General features: G+C 41.4%; 1 protein-coding gene across 9 annotated transcripts in view; it reads right to left on the reverse strand.

Moving 5' to 3' along the window:
• The window catches only part of LOC137425176 (ERI1 exoribonuclease 3), a 317,378-nt gene that overhangs the window by 293,045 nt on the left and 4,241 nt on the right, over positions 1-20,092 (reverse strand). The gene's annotated exons all lie outside the window — the stretch shown is intronic.

Consider the following 20,092-nt stretch of genomic DNA (forward strand, 5'->3'; position numbering starts at 1 on the left):
CACAACAGCATCAAACACTGGACACGTTACAGCTGCCTGTGTTACCATTCAATCAAAACTGGACCGTGCTCTTCTGTGGTGTGCATGTCGCCATCATGTTGGAGAGGTAATCCTGGATCATGTGTTTGACGTTCTCAAAATTGAGGCATCAAAGTCTCCAGAAGTATCTTTGTTCCAAAAATTCCAGAAGAATTGGGAACGCATATCGCATGCAAAGAATGAAAGTTTAACCAAAATTGACATTTCCATGTACAATGACTATGCACAACAGCTGCTTTTATCCTGCAAAAACAAGGTTTTAAGCACAATCCGCACAAGCGCTTCATACTGTAGGGAAGACTACAAGGAAATGGCACAACTCTGCCAGGTAGTCCTCGATGATGATGTCACAAAACAAGGAACACTCCACAGACCAGGGGCCATGCATAAAGCAAGGTGGATGTCAAAGATTCTTTATTCCATCAAAATATGCCTACTTGAAGAGCAAATTTCTCTACTACCTCGAGGAACTGTAACAACACAACATCAACAGAAAAAACTGAAGGAGTTTGTTGTTTTTGTTGTTTATATTTATTGTGATTGGTGGCTCATGTGTCAGTCTGCTTCAAATGCCCCATGGTTTGATTTGTGCTTTTACAAGACTCTGCTCAACTATAAAGCTGTCAACTCAACCATTTCAGTCAGCGCTGTGAAAGCCTTTGATAGACATTTGTGGTATTTAACCCCAGAACTGGTTGTTTTGGCACTGTTCAGCAATGCAATTCCTCAAAAGGATCGTCGTGCCCTTGCAGATGTGTTACTGGCCATACAACCAGATGAAATGCCAAGCACTCCAAAACACCGCTACGGTTCTGGATATGGCAAACCGTCATTTCCAAAAATTACAGAAGCGACAACCCTGGCTGATCTTGTGAACGAGGACTCGTGGTTTACAGTAAACCTTCTTCACCTAGATATGACCTTCCTAACAGAGGATGTTGACACTTGGCAGAACAATGAGCACTTCAAGGCAGCCAAGTCCATTGTGGATGGGCTTAATGTTGTGAATGACCCTGCGGAGAGAGCAGTAAAGCTCGCAACTGATTTTGTCTCAACTGCAAGAAGAGAAGACCACTTCCAAAATCTTCTTCAAGTGGTTGAATGTGACCGCAAAGCGAGGCCAAATTTGCGGAAACGAGCAAAGTTGGAGTAGTGACATTGGCGTTGTGCTTAATACATTTTCAAACTTTTAATCAATGAAAGTACAATACTACAACACTGTACTACAACTTTGTAATATGAAGAACGATTTTGGTTAATTTTACATTGACATGTAAGGTTGTTTTAACTGTTTGATATTAGGCATTTAGTAAAAGTAGGACTTTACTTTTGTATATAGGTATAATGGTTAATTTTACATTATCTTGTAGTTAATTTTACATTATCTTGTAAAGTAGTTTAGCTGTGGCCCTAAATGGCCCTAAATATATAAAAGTGGCCGGTGGCCACCCAGGACCACCTCTGATTTCATCTATTTTTTGCATACATACTTCTACCAACAAGTGTAACATTTGAGGGAATAGACATTAAAATACAACAACTTTTTGAAAATCATGGGGCGTTTGATGCACCCTAATATATATACACACATATATATATATATATATATATATATATATATATATATATATATATATATATATATATATATATATATATATATATATATATATATATAGATATATATACACACACACTGTAGTCCCTAATTCGACAGTTAAATATCAATTCACATTCATGTGCAATATTCCATAATATAAACTAACAAATGCAGTTTTGCGTTTTATGGGGCCATTGTGCATTTCAAAAGCAAAGTGGAGTAAGGAAAGAAGGAAGAAAGGAGATGAAGCAACAGTAAAGAGGAATGGGGGAATGCATAGGGGATTTGGAGAAGTGGGAGAAGTTGTCAAAATATTCCAACAATTTTGCTCAAATTCTTTAGCAAACCCAAATCAACACTTGCACATATTTTTTGGGTGCCACTTGCATCGTTATAAAGATCTTTGTTGCTGTTGAACATGGGCTTGAATTTGAGCCGTATACATAATTATGCATGCAAAAATGGTAGAATTTTGACCACCACTACCCCTCGCACCCCATCTACCTGTCTCATGAATGCCTCATAATAGTGTCATTCCATTCTCCTCTCCTTAGCCCAATTGCCTCCTCCTGTTTTGCAGCCTTTCTCTTGCCTCCGCAGCTTCCTCTTCCTACTCCCACATACCCCCTTCCCTTTTTCCCTCCAGTGTATGTAATATGTAAATGCCCCCTTTCTTGTGACTGCAATGAGTATTGTAGTGGATTCTGAGATGGCATACATTTGGATTTTGAGCTTAGAGCAGACAGCAAAGACAATTGTGTTGATAGGAGTTAGAGCTTAAGGGTAGGTAAGGCAAACGAGTGCTCAACTTGATGGACAGCAGAGACATATAATAAATATAGACAAATAAGAGAGAATAATGTTGGTGGAAAGGTTGGGTTACAACAGGAGCGTAGAAGGGAAACAGGCCCAAGTGAAGGAGGAATATGCAAAAATAAAAAGCAAGGGGATTGTAAAACAAGAATGATGGATTAAGAATAATGTAGAAATGAAGAAATGAGCAGATGGAAAGGGGGTAATAGACAAACAATAGACTGGATGAGACATTTGAAAGGACAAAGCAACATCCTAAAGCAATTTGTGATAATGCTTAGTCCAAAAACAAATCAGCAAAACATCAGCCTCCCTTATTAACAGATTTATAACAGCTTGTCTGCAGTTATCATACCTATCATCTCGCCCACTGTACACAGAATCCTGTGGTGAGGCAGTTGCCTTCAAACAACTTGCCTTCTCTTCCTGGAAGACAAATCCGGCCGAAGGCAACATCAGATCATTTCACAAAGCCCTGAACAATTGCGTGACCACTCTCAGGAGAGCCAGAAAACAACATCTGGCCAACCTCAAGGCTGCACTCTCAAACCTGTCCCCTTCTTCAAAGACCCGGTAGTGCCTTGTTAAGTCTGTCTCTGGACTCTCTGGTGTATATTTCCACTCCATCTCTTCCCTCACTTCCCTCACTTCAAATGGCACCACAGATGATTCTGCTCGCAGGAAGACCGAATGCCTCAATTCTGTGTTTGCTTCCAAATTGTATGTTCCCAAACCCTTAATCCTTACACCTATCCTACCTTATCATACCGAACTGCTCCTGGATACTGTCTTTCCCACTTTAGATGGTGGAAAGGTTTCACCATCAGCCATGATCCTTCTTGGGCAAACCGTATTTCCAAGATGGCCTCCAAAGTCAGCTGCCGACCAGGTATCTTTCATCATGTAAGGTCCTTCCTTGGCCAATCTGAACTTTTGACAACCAACAAGGTCTTCATTCGCAGCTTGATGGAGTACTGCACTCCCCTTTGGGTGGATGCCCCTGCCTCACACCTTGTCCTTCTTGATCCCGTGGAAAGTAAGATCCTCAAAATCATTGGGATCTCCCACGATGAATCTGAGTGTTAAGCTCTGCCAATTTCACATCGCAGGCAGGTTGATGGCCTCTGTATTCTACTGCCTCCTTTTTGGTTTCGCACCCTCTGCCCTCTCTTGGCATGTCCCTCCTACCTTTATGCAGAGTGCACACGGTCTGTCAGTAACCCTCTTCTTGTTAAACTCCCAAAATCCAGACTCCCTGGTCACATCCACTCATTTGTTCCTCGTTTCTCTTGCCTGTGGAACCAACTTCCCCAGTCTGTTCAGTCCCATTCTTCCCTGCAGGTACCCCTCTCTCTCTCTCACCTATTTTTTGTTACTTTCTTTCCAGTCGCTTTTTTTTCCTTCTCTGTTTTGTCCCAGCTTTCCCCTTCATCTTGTTGCTGTGTTTCATTCAGCTTGTGTGTAGCTTGTTCAACCCACATGTCCGTCTCCCACTCAGCTTGATCTCACTCTCACTTCTACTTTGCTGTTGGTGTACCGCTTTCCATTTTCTTCACTTATATTATGCTCTAGCTCTTCCACGAGCCTTGATCATACATATACAGTCTCGTGAAAAAGTAAGTACACTCCATGTAAAGTTTTGACTTTTTCAACATATTTCAACATACAGCTATTTGATCTTCATTTCAACAATATTGAAAGATAAAGGTGATATAATATAACAAATATCATGAAACATTTACATTTTGTAGTCCATTGTATAATTTAAATAAACATAAATGCAAATTTCGCATGTGCAAAAAGTAAGTACACCCCTACATTTATCACCACTTCAAATACCTGAAATTAAAATCAGGTGCACCAGCTCAGGTGCAAATGATTAGAACATCGTTAGAGAGGATCTTGGAGGAACCTGTCTGATTTAAACCTCAGACATTTAGTTTGGTTTGCTCTTTGTTGTTGAAGTGTGCGGCGTCACCATGCCTAGATCAAAAGACCTCTCTGATGCCTTCAGAAAGAAGGTTATAGATGCCTACGAGTCTGGGAAGGGATTTAAAAAGATCTCCAAACAATTTGAAATCAATCATTCGACTGTCTCGAAGATCATCTACAAGTGGAGAAGATTCCAAACAACTGCCAAATTGTTCAGGCCAGGCTGCCCCAGCAAGTTCAGCCCGAGAGCAGACCGCACGATGCTGAAATAAGTCTTGAAGAACCCCAGAATGTCATCACGGGACCTACAGGTGCTCTTGCCACTGTTGATGTCAAAGTGCACGAGTCTACCATTAGAAAGAGGGTGCACAAATTTGATCTACATGGGAGGTGTGCCAGGAGGAAACCTTTGCTGTCCAGAAAGAACATCAGAGCAAGACTAAAGTTTGCCAATGAACACCTAGGCAAAGACCAGCACTTCTGGAACAATGTGCTCTGGACAGATGAGTCAAAGGTAGAGCTATTTGGCCACAGTACCAGAAGACATGTTTGGCAAAAACCAAAGACAGCATTTGACCACAAGAACCTGATACCAACTGTAAAGCATGGTGGTGGAAATATTATGGTTTGGGGCAGCTTTGCTGCATCAGGGCCTGGGCAGCTCACCATCATAGAATCCACTATAAATTCTTCATTGTACCAGAGGGTGCTTGAGGATAATGTGAGGCCATCTGTCGGAAAGTTTAACCTCAACCGAAGGTGGACCTTGCAACATGACAATGAGCCTAAACATACCAGTAAATCCACCAAGGAATGGCTGAAAAGAAAGAAATGGGGGGTTCTGGAATGGCCAAGTCAAAGCCCGGATCTAAATCCCATTGAGATATTGTGGGGGGATTTGAAACGAGCTGTGCATGCAAGAAACCCCTCAAACATCGCACAGGTGAAATAATTCTACATGGAGGAGTGGGAAAAAATTTCTCCCAGTCGATGTCAGAGACTGGTAGACAGTTATAAGAAACGCCTACTTGAGGTTGTTTCTGCCAAAGGGGGCAATACCACCTATTAGAGCCAAGGGTGTACTTACTTTTTCCACATGCAAAATTTGCATTTATGTTTATTTAAATTATACAATGGACTACAAAATGGAAATGTTTCATGATATTTTTTATACTATATCACCTTTATCTATCAATATTGTTGAAATGAAGATCAAATAGCTGTATGTTGAAATATGTTGAAAAAGTCAAAACTTTACATGGGGTGTACTTACTTTTTCACGTGACTGTATGCGAAATAAATAGAAGAAAATAAAAGTTCAGCACAAAGGGCACAATGAGGATACGATGGGCACAGAAGAGACTACGAGGTTACTTGCTGGAGTATTTTCATGTGGACCTAACCTTGCAGGTCAAAGTGGTATAAAGGCTGATTCAGAGGTACGCCACTCAGGCTGGGATGTTCATGGTGAAATTCACGAGTCCTTTAAGAGTGGCAGGTTGTACATTGGTTCAACAGCCATGAAGTTACTTATTTAAAATGCGCTTTTATATATCTTTTTATGGAGCTTTAATAATGCTTAGATCGATGAGCCAATGGCAGTGAAGTTGTACAGCTGTAGTATAAACCCGCATTGACATCAAACCACAACCATGTACGTATACAGTGCGTATCAAAAAAAAGGGAATCCGAATTCAAGGGGTTAATATATAAAGGTTATTTAGTTTGACAATTTACATGTGGTTTACCAATTATGAGGAGATCCTCAGCTTTCCATTGATGCCTTTCATGCATCATTGCTGTCACACATGACCAAGTACATGTTCATTGAAACTGACAAGTTCAAATCGCATTTTTACAAGTTTGGCTAATCGGTGCAAGACAGTTTGAAATGGACACATTACTTGTCGACTGCCAAGTTGATTATGTAAAATTTTAAGGTGGTCTGGTAATCGTCGGTTGCATCATCGTTTGTTTAAGATGGGTATTTAAGATGGGCCTACAGTGTATGGGCTTAGAGACAGTCTGAGTTATTGAAAAGATGGTTCAACTTACGACTGAACAGCGGACCTTCATGGTCACAACCTTTCACCAAACTGGAAGTTTGCAGCGAGCTCGTGATGCGTTCAGGGAACGTTTCCCAGAACGGGAGCCTCCAGCAGCCAAAACCATCTGGGCGAATGTTAGAAAATACCAAGAGCATGGCACTAGCCTCAACCGCAACAAGGAGAATTCTGGTGGGAGGCGCACTGGGCGATCGGAAATGAACATTGCAGCAGTAAGGCAGCATGTTTTGGAGCATCCTAGGGATACCAGCGTAAGACGAAATGGGACGGGATTGCCTTTGGCAACATTCAACCGAATCACAAGACTGGACCTCCATCAACATCCATATCGGATTAACATCCGGCAACAACTTACGCCAGGGGATTTTGCCAGGAGGCTGGTGCTTGCCGGATGGTTGATAGCACGTTGCGAAGCAGATGTCAATTTCCTGCGGTATCTCATTATCAGCGACGAAGCTGCTTTCGCCATGGACGGCAAGGTCAATACCCATAATGTTCTTGAATATGCACCGACAGGACAACCCCCGGAATTTAATTTTGACACCAACATGAATCAACAAAAGTGGACTGTTTGGTTGGGACCTTGTGGAAGTGGTCAGGTGATCGGACCATTTTTCTTTCAAAGGAATGTCAATGGTAACAGCTATCTGCAGATGATCAATGATGAAGTTTTACCGCAGCTGGAGGAGAACTTTGAGCGACAGGTTCGTGGTGTCTTCAGATATCTCTGGTGGGCCCAAGACGGCGCCCCAGCACATCGTCTTATCGCTGTCCGAGATCGACTGAGGGAACTCTTTGGAGACCGAGTCATCGCCCTCAACCATGCAGTGGAATGGCCGCGAAGATCACCTGACCTCACACCATGTGATTATTTCCTTTGGGGACATTTAAAGAACAGGGTGTTCGTAACTCCTCCCCGTGATCTTGACGAATTGCAGGACCGTATTCGACATGAAGTGGATGCTTTGCGCAATGACCCGGCTATGGTGAGACGAGCAGTTCAGGGCATGCTCTGCCGCTGTGAGCTTTGTGTTGAAAGGGGAGGTGGACATGTTGAAGGTGTGGGTGCATAAAGGCCAATCATTCCTGAGAAAGGTTCACATCTGACGTTCATTTTGCACCAATTATCCTGACTTGCATCGATTAGCCAAACTTGTAAAAATGCGATTTGAACTTGTCATTTTCAATGAACATGTACTCGGTCATGTGTGACAGCAATGATGCATGGAAGGTATCAATGGAAAGCTGAGGATCTCCTCTTAATTAGTAAACCACATGTAAATTGTCAAAAATAAATAACCTTTGCATATTAACCCCTTGAATTCGGATTACCTTTTTTTTGATACGCACTGTAGAGGAGACCCAGTACTTAAAAGGGCTGACTAGATGGCCTTGAGGTACACACACTCACCTCTAAGCTGTCTAGCCTGAGTTTGAATGCTGAGCCAGCTATAAACTGTCATCCCGGTATCTCATAGGCAGGGTGATTCATCAATGTGTGTGCCATCCTTTAGCTGAATGTTAAACAGGAATCCCGTCTGCCAGCATTTGTTAGTGGACGTTAAAGATCCCACTGTGTCCATCGCAAAAAGTAGGTGAGCTATTGCCGGCACTATGAATAAATTACAAATTCCTGCCTTAACCAGCAGAGAGCATTGCATCAGCGACACAACCACACACATAGCCAATGATGCTCCCCCACAGCCTTGTGCTGTATACAAATGAAGAATTACTTTAAAAAACAGCTACAACTAGAGGAGCGTTGATGGCACTTTTAGAAGTGTAGGTGAGAAAAACAAATACTCCGTCTCACTGTGGCATCATACAAAGCACGGAGAATATCCATAAACTTGCTTCTTGATGTGAAATATTGTCATAATATAATGTTGGTGCAATGCAGACAAGTAGATCTGTGTAAGCTGCGCAACAAAGGTCCAGTAATAAGAAGACTGCAATTCAAGCTAGATAATGTGCAAAGCAAAGACTAAAAGTAAACCACATTAACCTGTGAGCTCTGGAAACACCAAACTACCATGTGACTATTCAATACCCCAAAATAAGCGGTGCGCCCAAACCAAACCTGCGAGCTCTCATGACTTAAAATAAACCTGAAAGCTCGCAGGACCCAAAAACCAACTCGTTAGCTCTCAAGACCAACAAATAACCCACAAGCTCAAGACCGAAAGACCATTTCAAGACCGAAAACGCAGCTGGGAAAGAAATCACGAGACCCAAAACTAACCCACAATCTCTAAAAATCCAAAACTAAGCCAGGAACTCATGAGAACCAAAACTAACCGACAATCTCGAAAAATCCAAAACTAAGCTAGGAACTCACAAGACCCAAAACTAACCAACATGCTCTAAAAATCCGAAACTAAGCCAGGAACTCACGAGACCCACAACAAACCCACAATCTCTAAAAATCTAAAACTAAACCAGGAACTCACAAGACCCAAAACTAACCTTCAAGCTCTAAAAATCCAAAACGAAGCCAGGAATTCACGAGACCCAAAAGTAACCCAAAAGCTCTAAAAACTCTAAAACTAAGCAGCGACACCATGAGACCCAAGACTAACCCACAATCTCTAAAAATCCAAAACTAAGCATGGAAATCACGAGACCCAAAACTAACCCACAAGCTCTAAAAATCCAAAACTAAGCATGGACATCACGAGACACAAAACTAACCCACAATCTCTAAAAATCCAAAACTAATCAGGGAACTCACGAGACACAAACCCAACCCACAATCTCCAAAAATACAAAACTAAGCCAGGAACTCACGAGACCCAAAACTAACCCACAAGCTCTAAAAATCCTAAACTAAGCCAGGATCTCACAAGAACCAAAACTCCCTCACAAGCTCTAAAAATGCAAAACCAAAGCAGGGAAATCACGAGACCCAAAACTAACCCACAAGCTCTAAAATTCCAAAACTAAATAGGGACATAATGAGACCCAAAACTAAACCACAAGCTCTAAAAATCCAAAACTAAACAGGGACACAATGAGACCCAAAACTAACCCACAAGCTCTAAAAATCCAAAACGAAACCAGGAATTCACGAGACCCAAAACTAACCCACAAGCTCAAAAAATCAAAAAAATCTAACCAGGAATTCATGAGACCCAAAACTAACGAGGGAGCTCTCTCTCTACACACAAAATGAATCCACAAACTCAAGATACTCAAAACGAACATGTGAACTCTCAACATCCTTAACCAGCAAGCAATTGACATGCAAAACAAACACCACGAGCTATCAACACCCTATACCAGTGAACTCTCAACATGCAAAACTAACCAGCGAGCTAACAACACCATCACCCCATACCAGAGAACGAGCAAAACTAACCAACTAACCACTAAACTAAGCGAGGGATCAAAACTAACCAACTAACCAACAGCGAGCTAACAACACCATCACCCCAAACCAGAGCTCTCAACATGCAAAACTAACCAGTGAGCTAACAACACCATCACCCCATACCAGAGAGCTCTCAACATGCAAAACTAACCAGCGAGCTAACAACACCATCACCCCATACCAGGGAGCTCTCAACATGCAAAACTAACCAGCGAGCTAACAACACCATCAACCCATACCAGTGAGCTCTCAACAAGCAAAACTAACCAGCAAGCTAACAACACCATCACCCCATCCCAGGGAGCTCTCAACATCTTCCATAATAATAAAAGGCAGTGTCCGTCTTCTCCATAACTCCAAAACAATGAAACCTAGTGGCCCCAAACTTTGCATGCATCCACCTGGACCTCCAACAGATTGCAATGATGCAAAAATGGGTGTTTGGGTGCGTTATAACACCCTTTTGTAAGATGATTAACGAGGTGCTCATAAGAAAAAACCCAAAAAGCGTCACCAATATGGCGGCCCGCCATCTTGGTCAGCCCACTACCACTCGCTGGGATCTTAAGCTGCCATTTTGTTTTGGCCTATTCAAATGTGCCTTGCCTTGGAAACACGATCGATTTATCATTGCATAATTGAAGCATATCATCAAAATCTGGATTCGGATATGAGGATTGGATGCTGTAGACTAAATAAATGTCCAAATTTGGACTGAAATCTGACAAAATTGACCATATCTCACGATTTTATAACTAAGCGTATATATTCATTTATTTAAGCGAGGCTGTGATTCACGTTCTGGGGTTAGTTTTTTTTAATTTAACGTAATAATAATTTTTTACTTAATTCATACTTCCATGGTAGAGGGTATCACTCCACTGTACATGAGATTTTTTTTATTTTTATTCCTCGGCCATTTCAACCAGTAGCAATCAGCTTGATATCGCTTGCCAAGCCAGCCGTTCCTTGTCATCCATTTTTTTTGGAGTGCTTGCTGGAGTGCTTAAACCGCTTAGCGAGGGCTCTTAATTAATTAGTCACAAGGTGGGGGAAGTTTGGGTGAGTTATAACACTCTTTTGGAATATGATGAACCACCACTTGGTGAACGCTATTCAGGCTGCTTTTGCAAACCATGGCGTTACAGTAGACAGAACTCCCTTTTTGTTTTTACGTACCCATTTTTTTATTGATTAACATTTTTGTGCAATATACTAACTATCACCTCCCTCCCCCTCCCTTCCCCTCCTCTTAACCTTCCCTTTTCCTCCCCCTCCATCCTATCCTCCCCCCACCCCCTCCCCTCTCCTTCCCTCCTCCCAGGAAGCGACTCATTCTTATCCGGCAACACCGGGTACTTTTTCTATTTTGTAGTGCAAAACTAACCAGCGAGCTAACACCACCCTCACTCCATCCCAGGGAGCTCTTGACATGCAAAACTAACCAGCGAGCTAACACCACCCTCACTCCATCCCAGGGAGCTCTCGACATGCAAAACTAACCAGCGAGCTAACACCACCCTCACCCCATCCCAGGGAGCTCTCGACATTCAAAACTAACCAGCGAGCTAACACCACCCTCACTCCATCCCAGGGAGCTCTCGACATGCAAAACTAACCAGCGAGCTAACACCACCCTCACTCCATCCCAGGGAGCTCTCGACATGCAAAACTAACCAGCGAGCTAACACCACCCTCACCCCATCCCAGGGAGCTCTCGACATGCAAAACTAACCCGCGAGTTAACAACACTAACACCCATTACAAGGTAGCTCTCGACACCCCTAGGCCTTAACTTGCAACTTCTTGACATACTCATCTATGCTGTAGTTGATCTAGTAGCTCTTGGCATGATATTCAGTGGAAAACTTGGGTAAATCTTGTATTGAGGACATACCAAGTTATACAAAGCATTTGTCAGCATTAGCAATGGGTCAATTAGGTCAAAATGGTCAGTGTATTAGCAATTCCTTCTTTTTGTCTGATTTTACACATCTGCTGTGTAATACGTTGCTAGGCATAAGGTTTTATTGGGACTATTGTCCTGAAATTACTGATCCCCCCTTATTCATTATTCACCCTCTTTCTTCGTCCTCTCTCTCTCTCCCATACCTTTGTTGTGCCTTGTATTTGACGGTTTCTAATGTAGGAGTTCCCACCTGCTGTCCCCTGTGTCTCTGCTGTCCATCACAGCCTGTCTTGTCCATTGTACGAGTTGGTTTGATTGTGGGGTGTGGGAGGGCTAATTGTGTGCAGAGAGATGTAGAGTAGGCACATTTAGAATAAATGATTTTATATTATGATCCAATTTTGCTGCAGCTTACTTAATACTAGTAAAAAGGTTCATACACAATAACACAAGTCAATTTTTCAATCTTGTCCACACAATGCTCGGCCAAGAAATGCAAAACAAAAAGCTTTCAATCCCATATGGATGTTATTGATATTCCATTTCAAGAATTTACAACAGACTTGGATACATGGATCATCTTCCAAACATCGTATTGATTCAGAAGATTTAAGGAACATTGGAATTTATTATTGGTTTTGGCGTGCAGGCGATAACTCACCTACTCTTCATAAGAACATCGTGGATTCTTTCACATGCACCAACTTATGGTAGCAGACCGAACACCTGGTTTCATGTCCATCCGAGGACTGCGCACACATTGATGGCTCAACCTTCCAACTTGAGAGTCAAACTCAACTTGAGTCAAACCCAGACTAAACAGCTCAGAAGTACATAGTACTCGGCTATCCGGTCATTGCGTGTGTCTATCACGTGTATGTCAAGAACACAAAGGGGACGTACTGTAAGTGTACTTTCACTTGGATATTTGAGAAAAACCGACGAAACCATTTATATATATATATATTATTTGGGCAGCAACTGTTTGGTTCACCTTTTTCTGGTAATCATGGCTTTTTGCTGAGAGCAATTTTGCCAAGGTCCAAGACCTTGTAGTGATGTCAAAGTTGTTGTTCTTAACCATCGATTGGTTGGACCAACCATCTCATTTTATAGCCTCACCACGGTTAATGTAATAATCATCAGTAGATTTGGACTTCTGTTGTCACTTGAGTCCACTCAAAGAGACAGTGAGTGGTACAATGTGGCATGATACAATTCAGCATTTTTGGATGTCTTGTTTTCTTTTTATCATCGACTATTTCATCTTCTACTCATCTATTTTATACTTCTGTTCTTGTAATTACCCTGCGCTCGATATTTTTAGTGATAATTATGATGTCATAGGTCACGTGATACAGACTCCATCTTGGAAAAATCAAAAAACGTTGCACCTCTATATCTCTGAAACCGCTACATGGAAAAAATTGAAACATGATGTATTGTCAAGTACTCCCCATGGGGAATCAGACATATTAATGATGTCATCGGTGCTTTCGTTATGACATCATAATTCAAGAAGAATAATGCTTCATCTGATCAGTATGAATTTTTTTTTCACTGCAACTGTTTGTCTGATGGACACTAAATTTTCACCATAGGAGTGCCTCCTTCTGTAGAATATTTTAATGATAATTATGGCATCATCGGTAATGTAATACAGGCGCCATCAAAAAACGCTGCACCTCTATATCTCCAAAACCGCTCCATGGAAAAAATTGAAACACGGCTCATTGTAAAGAACTCCATATGGGGAATAGGTGTTGTTAACGATGACGTCATTGGTGCCATAAATAATGACGTCATAATTTGACAGGAACAACGCTTAGTCTGATCAGTTTAAAATTCATTGAGCATGATCTACACGATAATTATATTAAAGAATATAAATTTATGATGTCATCGTTCACATGGGCTGGCAGCCATATTGGATCAAAGCAAAAAAAACCTTCAAAAACAGAAGAGTTGGCTCGCACCAAGTTGGCTGCGCAGGGTAAGTATTCTATGAACACCATCTAGATCTTAAATGATACTTGTTTTTTGCTTTCCGATGGATTTACATCTGTACCTATGCAGTTGCTTTTTGAAAAAATGAAACGAGAGAGAAGTCAATGGCACACCATCGCAAATTCCTATACTTATCACCTAAAGCAAAGTTTAAAGATGGCAAAACGTTCCACAGGGAATGACCCACTGTCAAATTTAGAGTAAAAAAATATTTTCCTGTTTTGACCTCTGTGACCCTGAGTCCCCACCCCTTGGAGCATGAACCCAGGGTCAAAGAAAATCGTTACATATTTAATGCGTCCCCCAATGTTGATTGCACATACAAAGTTTCTTTTAAAAAATGATTTCAAATGGTCTTGTAATTGCACTTTTTGATATTTGACCTGTTGACGCTGCCAGATGGGGCATGGCCAAAAATGATACTGCTCTTGCACCATTGTGCCATGTGGTGATCATAACTACCAAGTTTGGTGTATTTCTGCACACTGTTTAGGAGGAGATAGCGTGATGGATGGACCTGGACAGACAAACGGAACCGATTACAAAGGGGATTACAACAATCCTAACAGCCCAGTTTTTTTCAAAAAGCATGGGAAAACTAGAGCAATGTGACTGTTGCCAATATGCCTCCGCATAGTCCCACAACGGGTAGATGCCCTCGTTCTGTCCTAAAAATAAACAAGTTTGATTTAAATCCCTTCAGCTGTTTTCAAGTATCACATTTTCACCAGCCATGACAGGTTTCACATCGATCGGTGAAGCAGTTGCAGAGAAGGGATTTTTTTTAAATATTGGCTTTCAAGCTAATATGGCTGCCACACCATGTGATATATGACCTTAAACTAGAGAAAAAAGGTACACTCTGCATATGTATGGGTAGGGATCACATTTGTGAAGTTTTGTGTTGATCAGATGATGTTAGTTTTTCAATCCAAGATGGCTGCCAAACCACGTGACCAATGACATCATCATTTTCAAACTATATGCAGCAATGGTGCTAGATGATATTTGTAAAAATTCGCATCGATAGGGTAAAGCGGTTTCAGAGATAAAATTATTTACATTTTTTTGTTTGTTTGTTTTTGTTTTTGTAGACAAGCTCGTGTAAGAGCTAACATTAATTTAGATGGATGGTTTCGATGATGAAAGTTAATTGAGATGGCATGAGGAGAATTGTAAGACATTGTTAATTCGGCATACGTTTGTTGAATATGCGTGAAGGAGTGAAAGAGAAGAGAGGGAACGGAGAGAGATACGGAGAGACAGACACAGTCCTTTTAATTATATATAGAATTACTATTATGAAGCTTTGTTTTTGTACACTTCATTTTCTCATTATCGTAATCAGTTCTGTCTGTCTGTCCGTCCATCACGCTATCTCCTAAACGGTTGTGAAGAAATTCAAACTTGGTAGTTATGATCACCACATGACACAGAGGTGCAAGAGTGGTATCATTTTTGGCCCCACCCCCCTCTGGTAGGGTCAAAAGGTCAAAAAACGTTTTTTAATGAAACTTTGTATAGGAAATCGATGTTGGGAGATGCATGAAATATGTAACAATTTTATGGATTTATACCCTGATTCATGCCCCAGGGGGTGGGGACTTTGGGTCACAGGTGTCAAAATGGAAGATTTTTTTTATACTCAAAATTTGATATCAGGTCATTCCTGGTAGAACTTTTTTCCATCTTTCAACTTTGCTTTAGGTGGAAAGCATGGGGACTTGCGATGTTGCGCCATCGACTTTGCTCTAGTTTTAATTAATACTAGTATTGGCTAAGATCAAGATGTGCCAAACAGAAGACACAAAGACAAATAAAAAAAGAAGCATGTAAAACTTTTTTTTTTTAACTGACAAAAGGATAGCCAGATTGGCAAACAAAGTGGTAAACATTAAGGGCTTTGCAAACAAAGAGAAAACTTTCAAACAGCATCCCTGACTTTGAGACAATCTAATGTTGTTTTGTAACATAACTTATGCAAACTAATATCTTCATGTACAGGGTGTTCCAAAAAGATCCAGACAACTTTGGTTGGTAATATATTTAGAACCACAAATGAGAGAACAATACCCTTTGGTTTATGATACCGAAACTCAAAGTTTTGTGCACACAATCAATACACTTCAATGCAGGACATCAAGGCAGTTACAGGAGTTCTTGCCATGTTCGGCTCACCATGTTTGCGTCCACCAGCGCGCATGCAGCTATGATCCGAGAACAGAGACAACATCTTTGACAAATTCACACAAAAAAAAAAAAATCAAGGGGTGTTATATGTCTGGTGATTGTGGGATTTTGATTGGTGAACAAATTCTGTGAAACAATATGCAAATTCTTAAAATTTCAGGTCAATTGGACAAAAATTGTTGATTTTATGCAACCTTGACCTTTGACCTTTTGATCTAAAAACAACAATCAATGCCTACCTTTTGGTTAGTGAACCAATTCAGTGACCCGATATGCAAACACTTTTAATTAATTATTGGGTGAAATTGGGTGAAATTGGGTGAAAATTGGCAATTTTACACAATCTTGACTTTTGACCTTTTGATCTAAAAAATAATAATAATAATAATTGGCTTGTACATTGAGATTGGTGAACCAATTCAGTGACCCAATATGCAAATTCTTTAAATGTCAGGTCAATCGGGTGAAAATTGGCAATTTTACACAACCTTGACCTTTAAACTTTTGATTTAAAAAAACAAACAATCGATGTCTACCTTTTGATTAGTAAACCAATTCAGAGACCCAATATGCAAATTCTTTCAATTTCAGGTCAATCGGGTGAAAATTGGCAATTTTACACAACCTTGACCTTTAAACTTTTGATTTAAAAAAACAAACAATCGATGTCTACCTTTTGATTAGTAAACCAATTCAGAGACCCAATATGCAAATTCTTTCAATTTCAGGTCAATCGGGTGAAAATTGGCAATTTTACGCAACCTTGACCTTTGACCTTTTGATCTAAAAAAAAATCAGCTTGTAGCTTTCGATTAGTGAACCAATTCAGTGACCCAATATGCAAATTCTTAAAAATTCAGGTCAATTAGATGGAAATTGATGATTTTAGGTGATGCTGACCTTTAACCTTTTGGCTCAGCATGTAGAGGATAGAGAATGGATAAACCCCATGGTTTGGCAACTCTTGCGAATGGAGATGTATCCGTCTTTGTGTGTGTGTGTGTGTGTGTGTGTGTGTGTGTGTGTGTGTGTGTGTGTGTGTGTGTGTGTGTGTGTGTGTGTGTGTGTGTGAAAGAGAGAGATAGAATTGTGAGGAACAGAAATGAAAAAACGAGATGTGTGTGTGTGTGTGTGTGTGTGTGTGTGTGTGTGTGTGTGTGTGTGTGTGTGTGTGTGTGTGTGTGTGTGTGTGTGTGTGTGTGTGTGTGTGATTTGTATTGAAGCTCTTCCATGAGCCTTCGACCCTGTAAAAAAGGAAAATAACCAAGCAATTTGTAACAAAGCAAGAAAATAACCATTGCACTAATGCACTACAATGATTCACAACCACCAAGTATACCACCATGGCTGCCACACCAACAATTAGATCTACATGCAGCAATGCAAAAAAAGGATTCCAAACCACTAACTGTGTATGCCACCATGACTGCCACACTAACGATATAGATCAACATGCAGGATTTGCACAAAAAAAAGGATTAACAACCGTTAACCATGCCACCATGACCGCCACCCAGTAACAATCACGAGTAGATCAACATTGAGCAATTGAAAAAAAAAGTCCAGAAAAAGAAGCAACCAGAATGAAGGCGATGGCACGCCATCGCAAATCCCCATGCTTCCCACTAAAGCAAAGTTGAAAGATGGCAAAAAGTTCGACCAGGAATGACTCAATATAAAATTTTGAGTAATGTTTTTCCCCTTTTGACCCCTAGTAACTCTTGGGACATGAACCTTGGGGTCAAATCCAAAAATTAATTACATATTTCATGTGTCCCCCCAATGTTGATTGCACATATACAAAGTTTCGCTGAGGGGGTGGGGCCAAACATGGCCTGCTCTCGCAACTTCCTGCCATGTGGTGATCATAACTACCAGGTTTGGTGAATTTCTGCAACACAGTTTAGGATGAGATAGCATGACGGATGGAGAGATGGACAGACAGATGGATGGACGGAAAGATAGATTTTTTTTCAAAAAGCGTGGAGATAACCAGTGCAAAATATTCCTACAGGTCGCATAAGATCTGCCAGCAACCCTCTTATGGTTAAACTACCAAAATCAAGACTCTCTGCTCATCTTCACTCTTTCATTCCCCTTTTCTCCCGCCTCTGGAACAAACTCCCTCACTCTCTTCAATCCCAATCATCCCTCCAGGTCTTTAAAACAGCTGTTCACCACCATCTCTTATCTTCCCCCATCCAAAACCTTGATCTTTTCTACCCCTGCTAATTCACCCCAGATACACCTTTTTGAAATTCGAACTTCTCTCCTGGAAGTCCTTGCAGTGTCCATATGTTTTATACCTCTCCCACCTCCCCACAAGCCCTCTCCCACCTCCCCACAAGCCCTCTCCCTCCCACGGTTCTCTCAATGTCCCTGCTCTCAAATGTTGTGTTTGTGTCCTTCCCCCTCTCTCCCCATCTTGTCTACCGCTCCCCTTATTTTTTGTGTTTTATGTGTCGGTTTGACTTTTTGTGTGATTGATGTTAGCTCTTTCACGAGCCTCGATCTTGTATACAAACATCCAAGGCAATGCAGCTCACTATACCCATATGATGCACACACATGTTGATGAGCATGCTCCCAGACTTAGACCAACGTAGAAGTGGGATAAACTTCAAGCAAGATATAGTACGTATAGATATAGACAAGATATGTCTGTACCAGCAGACAGCCTGTTTAGTTTTAATGACCAAAAGTGACTGTCACCTCCTTGTTTATCAACCGTGCTAACTACGACATTCGTCGACGCCTTCATCGAGTGTTGCTTCCAGTTTGTCCCGACAAGAGCACAAGAGTATTATTTCTTATCTGTCAAGCTTAATAGAGCATATAAAGAGCCAGTGCTCCTCGGAGATTATACCGAAGTTGCTAAATGGCAGCTGCTGTCCATGTTGCTGTTATTCTCTCTTCAGGGCGATGGATCATGGGTGACGAGCCATGGACACCTCGCATGGGTTTTGCAGGACCTGCGACTCCGATGGTTGACTAAACGCGTCTTGCATTGGCATCGAATGCTCAGCCTGAAGTTGTGCTGGAACAACCATAAGCACCCGAAACAACAGCAAACCGATCGTGTGTCGCGCGACAGAGATAATCCGCGTGAACAAGCAAGTTGACACTGCTCCAGATTGAGGGTAAAACGCCCACAGACGTCACTGTGCACAACACAACAAGCCCTTTACTGCTTCAGTAAATAATGCTTTTAATTAACACAGGCCCATCCATCATATTGCGCACCAGAAGAAGACACCATTGAATGAACAATGTAAACTAGGTTATAATAGAAACTCATTAATACTCCAGCAGGAAGGCAATCACCAGCCGCCATGTTGGTCGAGGTACTGACATGGAACGTGCAGTTTTACCCGTTCGCACTTTAATCAAACGTGGCAGTGCTCTTCGCAGGTTTCTACAATGAAAACAGTGCCGGCCAGAGTCAGTTGCGCACAATTAAGAATGAGAATTTAGAGGCAGACGTGTAATTTCTGCGGCCATGCATTATACAGTACAGTACAGTGTAAAGAGGGGCTACAGGTTGCACCGCACGATAAATGCTAAGGGGTTGAACGTACATTTGAGGTCAAAGAAGCACCCATAGTATGTAGAGTACAGTAGAGGCTGAAGTCAGAATGGATCATGGTACAGATCAAAGCGTAGTAACATATAGTGCAGTACGGTACAGTACAAACAGGGGACTATGGGTAGCACCGCAGGATAAATGCTAAGGGATTGAACGTACATTTGAGGTCAAAGAAGCACCCATCGTATGTAGAGTACAGTGGAGGCTGAAGTCAGACTGGATCATGGTACAGATCAAAGCGTAGTAACATATAGTACAGTACAGTACAGTACAAACAGGGGGCTATGGGTAGCACCGCAGGATAAATGCTAAGGGATTGAACGTACATTTGAGGTCAAAGAAGCACCCATCGTATGTAGAGTACAGTGGAGGCTGAAGTCAGACTGGATCATGGTACAGATCAAAGCGTAGTAACATATAGTACAGTACAGTACAGTACAAACAGGGGACTATGGGTAGCACCGCAGGATAAATGCTAAGGGTTGAACGTACATTTGAGGTCAAAGAAGCATCCATAGTATGTAGAGTACAGTAGAGGCTGAAGTCAGAATGGATCATGGTACAGATCAAAGCGTAGTAA

This window comes from Myxine glutinosa, chromosome 1 (assembly GCF_964187855.1).
Source record: "Myxine glutinosa chromosome 1, kmMyxGlut1.1, whole genome shotgun sequence".
Classification (NCBI taxonomy): domain Eukaryota; kingdom Metazoa; phylum Chordata; class Myxini; order Myxiniformes; family Myxinidae; genus Myxine; species Myxine glutinosa.